The 8,460-nt window shown below is 38.2% G+C and overlaps 1 pseudogene; it reads right to left on the bottom strand.

Moving 5' to 3' along the window:
- Positions 1-1,090: 1,090 nt before the first annotated feature.
- On the bottom strand, positions 1,091-6,783 carry LOC104434984 (annotated as a pseudogene).
- Positions 6,784-8,460: the final 1,677 nt, after the last annotated feature.

The following is an 8,460-nucleotide window of genomic DNA, read 5'->3' as shown; positions in this document are numbered from 1 at the left end:
ACCCAATGAAGGGTTTGGGAATTTACTATATTTTGGTAACTATAAATAGCTTGAGAAATGTTTTAGGAAAGGTATTGCAAAACTATAACTATATATATATATATATATATATATATATATGAACTTGGTTTATGATATGAGTTCTATAACAATTTGAGAAACGTTTATGAAAGGCGTTTTGAAATGTTGCGGGTTTATGAAATAGATTATGAAAATGATGTGAGATGTGCCTTGTGAAATGTATGGTTCAATGAAAGGTTTGCGAAACGTTATTTTTTGGGTTTGCAAAACCTTCTTGTGAAAGAATTAGATTGACTTGGAGTATGGTTCAATGAAACCTCTAGAAAGTATGTTGCGGATTCTAGATTGGTTTTGTGGAAAGAATTGATTTGTGAAAGCCTTGTAAAATCAACTATGATATAAATGGATATATGACTAAGTGCTATACAATAACGTAACTTCGAGGGAGTCACCTCTAGAGCTTTGTAATCAAAGACTAAGTGCTACCTAATAACGTAATTTCGTGGGAGTCACATCTAGGGTCTTGTACTATTGATATATGTTGATTAAGGATTAATGCTACATGATAACGTAATTTCGTGGGAGCTATCTTTAGGGCCCTGTACTATTGATATATGTTGGTCAATGACTAAATGTTACACGGTAACGTAATTTCGTGAGAATCACCTCTAGAGTTTGGTACTTGATATATGTTGGTCAAGGACTAACTACTATACTATAAAGTAATTTCATGAGAGCCACCTCTAGAGTTTTGTACTACTCAAGAGCTAAGTGTTACACAATGACGTGGTCTTGTGGGAGTCACCTCTAGGGTCTTGAGATGTGATGGGTTATGAGATTAATTAGATGGGCGTGTGTTTTGATATGAAATGGATCCATAAATAGACCACCGATGTGAGATTTTGATGAGATTGATCAATGGACTTAATCATTGATGATTATTGATGATTTTAACGAGTATTTTCTGAATTGTATTAAGCTTGTTGTAATGAAACAACTCGTATAATTTAATATATACCACTCACTGAGGTGTAGTTGCTCACCCTTCTCTTTCCTAACATTTCCAGGTTCATTGGTTAGTAGCTAGTAAAATGAGAGTGCTATCGATGGGAGCCTTTGGAAATGAACTGTGGGTATAGTTTAAGGCTGCATCCTTCAAAAGGAAAGATGGCCATGTCACCCCATCTCTGTAGGATTTGGGGTGTGACAGTACTTGCTTGGTGGTGCCAGACAGCATCATTAATCTGTGGAGACTGTAATCTGTAAAGGGCATTAAGGTCCTGAGCTTCTAACAAGATGTTAGTTGATCTGAGGTTGCTATGTGGTAGTCCCTTCTTGTTATTCAAGAAGTTCAAGCAACACGCCACATATACAGTGACTCGAAGCCTTGTGTCAAGAGACGAGGGCGATAGTTTCCTTGGATCTGTCTTTGTTGCAACGACCTTCAAACGTGTGCCATGGACTCGTAGGTGCTCTTAATCAATGCTAAGTCACATTCAATTGTTTCCAGTGTTATCTTCAGCATTATCTCAATCCATGCCAATAGGATTTTCCAGAGTAAAATGACGATGAACAACTTCAATTCCCAAATATATAAGGATTATGTAGCACCGATGAGACACAATATACGACACGACATGACACGTCAACATGTCATTTCTTAGAAAATAGAGAATTTCGATATATTTTGAGATGTTATATATTAAATATATATTTATATATTAATGCATAAATAAATAAATAAATAAATAAAATGACCTATAATTTTTTATTTAGTAACCGAGACTCCACCATGGGTCCCCATGCCCGGAAGGCACTAAAGGGCGGGGCCCCTATACCTCGGAGGAGACTAGCACATGACCCCAATATCATGACAAAAAAAAAAAAAACCCTATAATTAATTTATATTAAAAACATTAATCCAACATTAATTTGACAAATTTAACTACATTCCATTACAATAATCCATAAAATTTGAGAAAAAAAAAAAGCAATGCGCATTCCACTAAATTTAGAGGTATGTGCATTACAAGTCCTGTGGTATTTTTAAATTTATTTATTTATCCTACATGGCATTTTTATTATTATTTTTATTTAAATCTTATTTAAAGAATAGTAAAAAACTTTTAAAAAGCTAAAATAATTCTAAAAATGGAAAAAAAAATAAAATAAATAAGAGCAAGGTCGCGGGCGGTGGATGGGCACGCCGCTATTGCTACCATTGCCACTGCCATCGTAGAAGGGGGTCGGTGAGGTTGATAGCCTTAGGCAGTGGAGGGGAGGGGGCCCTCATCGACCCAAGCAAGGTGGGGCTCGCCTAGTTTTGGGCGATGCCTCGGCTGGGGCCAACGACGGTTACCTAGATTTGGGCGACGCCGGCCCTCGCTTGGCCGGCGATGCTCCCTAGACCTAGGCAAGGCCTTGCCGGCCCCAAGCGAGGGCTGGCGATGCTCACTAGGCCTGAGTGAGGTTGCATTGTCACCTAGATCTGGGCAAGACTTGCTTAGGCCTCAGCCGAGGCATTGCCCAAATTTGGGTGAGCCTTACTGGCCCTTACCTAGCCGACAATGGCCTCGCCGAGGCCGGCGAGGGTCCCCCCTCTATCACCTAGGACCTTGCCTCGCCGACCTCCCTTCGATGGTGGCAGTGGTGCCTAGCTACTATCCCTACCCCTTTTTTTTTTTTCATTTATGTACATTTGGACCATTTCAAGTATTGATAATTTTTAAAATTGACCCCATGCGTGTCAGAACCATGTGTCAGAATTCCAAACTCGCATGTCAAAGCATGTTGGGGAGAGTTGACCATATGTCGGATTTTTCAACACTCATTGACTACGTGTCTGAACGTGTTGGACACGACATAAAGGTTCCCGGAGAGTATCGGTACTTCTTAGAATATGGGTATATTTTATATTGCCCAAGCATAGAAAAAATTAATGTATAAGCACCAACCCTCTGTATAACCGACTAAATCATTCTGTTCATCAAATCCACTGTAACTACGTTCTGGACCAAAAACCTAGCCAGTTGAAAAGTGTAGCTTTGCTTCATATGTCGAGATGGTTAAGGTGCTCTTCTATGGATGACATGTCTGACTCCTGATGACCATCTTCTACATTTTCTAGAGATGCACTTCATTTGCAATTCCTTCACTCGCAGAAGATGGTGCACATAGTAAGATAGCACTAAGACCTCCAAGATGATCTGACTAATCTCTCACATAGACCATAAGTTTAATAAGGGTAGAGCATCACGCAAAGAGGATTACAGTTTATTCAATATAAAAATCAATTTGAATGTGGATTATCTACTTCTGCTTTTCTAAGCAACAGTTCATTGCCAGTTTAAGCTTTAAGAATCACAAGCTAAAATACTTAAGACATGAAAACATGTGTATCAATGGCGAGACCATGGCAGTGTTTGGATCACATATTAACAGTCTAATATCAAGTTAAGCATAAAGATGGGCAAGGTTACCTTCAAGATAAAGGTCCACGCTTGCTGCATAGATATAATTAGATATGATTAGACATGATAAGCTTTTCATGCTCCTTTGGCCCCCCCATAGTAACCCTGTATAGGAAATAGATTTGGAAGTTTGATGCTCCCAAGTTTCTAGACTTCCCTAGTGAAGTCTTTCCTTCCTTTTGCTATTCCTTCCCTCGACCATTTGACAACCAAAACATGGCCGGAATGAAGTGTAGCTTTACATGATGTTTCATGACAACTCCCTCCCATGACTTCTGCAGGAGAACACGAAAGTTCTCCTGCTGTGAAGATAAAGGACCCATCAAATAGATGCAAGTGACCATCCAACTAGTCCAGAGAACCAACCTTGAGCACATTGGGTTTGTTAGAAGGCAATGGATTTGAAGAAGACAACAGAGACAAATGAGAAGAAACCAGTTCATCTATTCTTTCAATATAGCTAAGATCCACATTAACTTTTGCAACTGATGAATTTGATTCTGATTGAGGAAAAAGTCCATCTGAGCATATGGCAGCTGATCTGGATTTGAAGTAACTGAGGATGATGGGGCTCCAAAATCTTTTGGAAAAATGATGCCAGATTAGCTGCAGAATCGCCTAGAGAACGACCAGTTTTCCATATATTTTCTTTCAAATCTTCACCTTCCATTTGTTTTTTGCTACAAGAGATAAGGAAGCATAGAAGAGCTATCATATAAGCACCTCCAACCAAATCTCCAATAAGGGCAATCTTAGTAGCAGTTCTCATACGTGTCCCGAGTTCATTCAATCCTATCTGGAGGCCCTTCTGGAGATTTTGGTGCACAAGGAGAAACCAGCAAAGAGTTTCCTGGATGCAATGGTGAATCAGGAAAATCTTCTTGAGTTTTCAGGCACTTTGGCTGAGAAATTATTGTAAGACACATTAAATCCTTGAAGTTCATCAAGCAGATTGTTGGGAAGGCCACCTTCAAAGTAGTTGGGTGGAAGGTCCAGATATACTAAGTTGCGATATCTGTCGATTTCCCAAGGAAGAGGGCCACTTAATGAGTTACTTGACAGATCAATAATTCAGAGGCTGCAATTCTAATTGGAACCTACAGAAGAATGTTCTAAATTTTCCTCAGGAGGGATTGAACCATAGGTTAAGATCAGTGAATTTGGTTGAGGCTAAGACCTATTACTTTCAATTCTGGACATGTGCCTAAGACTTGGGGAAGAGGCCCCCTACTAAATTGTCTGAGATCTGGAATGAAGTCAGTCTAAAAAATTGACAAGTTTGGATAGGTAATGTTCCTGTCAAATGAGCCGGAACACCTTCCACATAGTTTCCTCGACTCTATATTTGTGATGAATTGCCAAAGAGCATGCTCAAGTCTATTGTCGCACAGTGCTCTATACAGACGGTACTGAGCCCGCTAGTCTGTTTGAAGATAAATTAAACTTCTTCAAAGTTGCAGAGGTGACATATCCAACTGGGCCTGCCAAGATGATGAATGACATCAGAATTACCATGAGTGTTACGATCAGATTCAGTTTTGTGAAGATATCTGGAAATTTTGTTTTGCTAACTATAATCTGTGCAGCACATAAAAAACTGTGAAAGCCAAGAACCAAATTCACATAGCACATTTGCTAATCTCATTAAAAAATTCAGGCTTCACCTTCATTCCAGTTTGTAATTTTAATCAAAACCTCCCCTAAACAGAGATCTTGTGTCAGTACATTATCGCATGGCAAGAGCAATGGCAATAATTATAGGAACCATATCAGTGCTTTTAGAAAAATAATCATTTCAGAATAACTTGCCAAACGCAAACTCCACGAAAACATGCAGAGTGAGTCTCAGTTAAAGTTACTTTTCCCAAAATTATTTTTAAAGGTTGGTTATGGTACAACACATACCAAACAAACGGTGAAAGCATTAGATTTTTAGGACAATTTCTCCGATTTCTTCAAGTTTGAAAGGGGGCGCAGAGACTTTTAAAATTTGCCTAACATACTTCGAGGAGTTCCTTTTCTTTTTTGAGGGGTAAAAATCCAAACATATGCTTCTAGAAACATTACTTTGTCATAGCTAAAAAAACATGTCATCATCACGTGGCAAGAAATCTATCTTCACTGTAGATATAATCATCCCCTGCACAGAATGATTCTGAATGGACTGAATGAACCGGACAAGAGAATTTGGAGAAAAGCAACAGAAACCCGCGACAAACAGGAGTGCAGTAAATTGGTGAATCTGAGATCCCTTCAATCTGGTTATCACTGAGATCCATCATAGACTAAATCATAGAGCTCACCTGCAACAGCACTTGCGGCAAAGAACCCAACAACTGGTTGTTTCCGAGCTGGAGAACCCGAAGAGACTACAAAGTTGAATGAGGGTATTTTACCCACCAACCTATTTTTACTAGTTTCAAACACCTCCAAACTGTTGAATATGGCATCGTATCGTGCGAAAATAGCTCCCCTACTGAAGAATTGGAGCTAACATTCAGATAGCGAATTGAGGAAAGGAAACTAGAATTGCCAAGCACAAGGTCAAGCGAACCGAAGAGCTCATTATAGCTCAGATCAGCATACTCTACGCTATGGAAAGGAGAGAGCAGCTTCGTGACATCCCCAGCTGTTGGAATTTGTGATCCAATTCTAGAAACTTCAAGATAGATTTGAGCTAGAAAATTCAAGAAAAATTCTAGAAGAGTCTACAAGTTGCCATCTCTTATGTGTTCTAGAAGTTTCATCTTATGTTACTATAAAATAATAGTAGCTATTTGTAGAGAAGTCTAGAGACTTCCTCCACCGACTTTGGTAGCTATATAAAGGAGCAAGTGCTCCATGTTTTGTGTGGGAGCTAACCATAAAAACCACATCATGTAGCTCCCTTACCAACACTTCCTTCAACTATTGTAAAATTATTTTATCCAACTAATGAAACTATTTCCCATATCCCATGTTCTTTGTCCTTCAATTATCCTAGTTGATCCCTTGTCTATCCTCTACAAAATATATCATACACTTGCACACAACATCACTAACCAAAAACTATAACTAATATCAAAACCATGCACGCAATGCGCACATCCAAAATTTTTTTAACACCAGCAAATCCATTACTGTGCAAATCTAACTATTTCAATTGATCTAAGTCTGAGCTAACCTCTGAGACGATCCATGTCAATTGGCTTTTAGATACTGACAAGTTCTGAAGCATGATGACACCAGAAACAGCAACAAAGCTGAATTTCCCAATCAGGCACACATTGTCAAGGGAAAGCGTTTGTGACATAACCTTCACTAAACGTGCCACAGTGCCATTATGGGGACACCCATCGAGGCCAAGGACTTGGAATTTTATATGAATCAAGTGTTGGAAATTTCCTATAATATGGGCTTACATTAATTAATTGATTTTCTATTTTAAATAATCGGGTTAATGGATATTCCAATATTTGTTGAACCCTAAAGTGATCTCGATTGAATTGTGTATTGGCATCTATTGATAACGGGCCTAGTTGAGCAGCAAAGTGTAGGCAATTGTGTTTGACCGAAGCCCGTAATGGAAGGGCCTGGGCATTTGTTGATTAGGGTTGCTAAGTTCCTCTCTAGCCTATAAAATGGTAGGTTATACCTATTAGTTGTTTTAATCCCATTGAAAGCTGCTATATCGAAATAGATCATAGAGAGGAAGATCTGGCATTCCAATAGATCCCTAATTATTAGAGTGGTCTACTTTTCTTCAAGTGAAGCAATGGCTCAAACATGCACGCTTTAATTCTATTGTATTTATTGATTTTGGTGTTTTACAATCATATATAGATCCGTTTCTTTTTTATTAATTAGAAATTTATGTGAATAAATTTTCTACATGTGGTATCAGAGCATGGTCATATATGATTGTAGAACCCAAATTTTTTTTTCATGTAAAAATTCGAAATTTTCCTCTTTGAGCCGAATATGGACATTATTTTTTCGTGTGAATTTTTTTTGCTCGATTGATCCTGAAACCATAGGCTTTTGTTCTACATGTTGAAATCTTTCCAACCATATATAATTTGCATAATTTCGTTAAGAATTGAGAGAGAATTTTAAATTTGAAATTCTAGGGTTTATACAAAAAAAAAGTGCTAGAATGATTATGATTGATGTTCGTTGCAAATCGTTGTATGGGTATTGTTATCTATATGTTTTAGCATCCTTTTGTTGTATTAAATTTAATTTTTTAGGGCTTAAATTTAAGAAAACTGAATTTCGGCCATAGAAGGCTTAGATCCGATCATGTCCTCTTGATTCTTGGGGTTAAATGAACATGTCGTCGATTCGTAGTGAAGGGTCTCGAGGGTATGTCGCGTGCTGGGTCGGCGATGGCTGGAATAGTCAGATTGGTTGCGGAGTTCATTAGATCTTGCTGTGTTTGCCTCTTTTCGCGATCCTTTTTTTTGGTAATCCGAGGGTTCGATGCTTCTGTTCTCGTTCCTCCGACGCATTTACTGGTGGATGTTACTGACGAATGATCTCCGTCAAATAATGCCATGGCCATAAGTTCCATGTCAATGTTTCAGTGTGACATAAGTAAAGAATTGACTTTCATTCTGGTTTATATTTTGTTTTTGTGTTTTTCATCCTACGTTGCATGTCTCAATTTTGATTACTTGCTTCAAATAGAAAAAGTTTTGTTGTTGAAATTACATGACGTGCTTTTCTCTACAAGCTCACAGTGTTCTTGCGCAAGCAGGTCTTACTGATATATGGAGCTTTAAGATCTCCACTTATATGTTAATCATCTGGTTATGATGTTGCAGCACGCTCGTTCGATTTGTGATGAAATCCATTCTTTTTCTTTTTTATGTTTCAGGTTCTGGGCAGCCCAGAACCTTGATTTTAATGTTAGTTCTGGGCTCACGCCCAAAACCAAGAATAATTTAAAATAAAATTAAAAAAATAACAAAAGAAGAAGAAGAAGAAG

The sequence above is a fragment of the Eucalyptus grandis genome, chromosome 2 (genome assembly GCF_016545825.1).
Source record: "Eucalyptus grandis isolate ANBG69807.140 chromosome 2, ASM1654582v1, whole genome shotgun sequence".
Taxonomy (NCBI): Eukaryota; Viridiplantae; Streptophyta; class Magnoliopsida; order Myrtales; family Myrtaceae; genus Eucalyptus; species Eucalyptus grandis.
The sequence above is the reverse complement of the archived record's forward strand: the minus strand, read 5'-3'. Positions and strand labels throughout refer to the sequence as shown.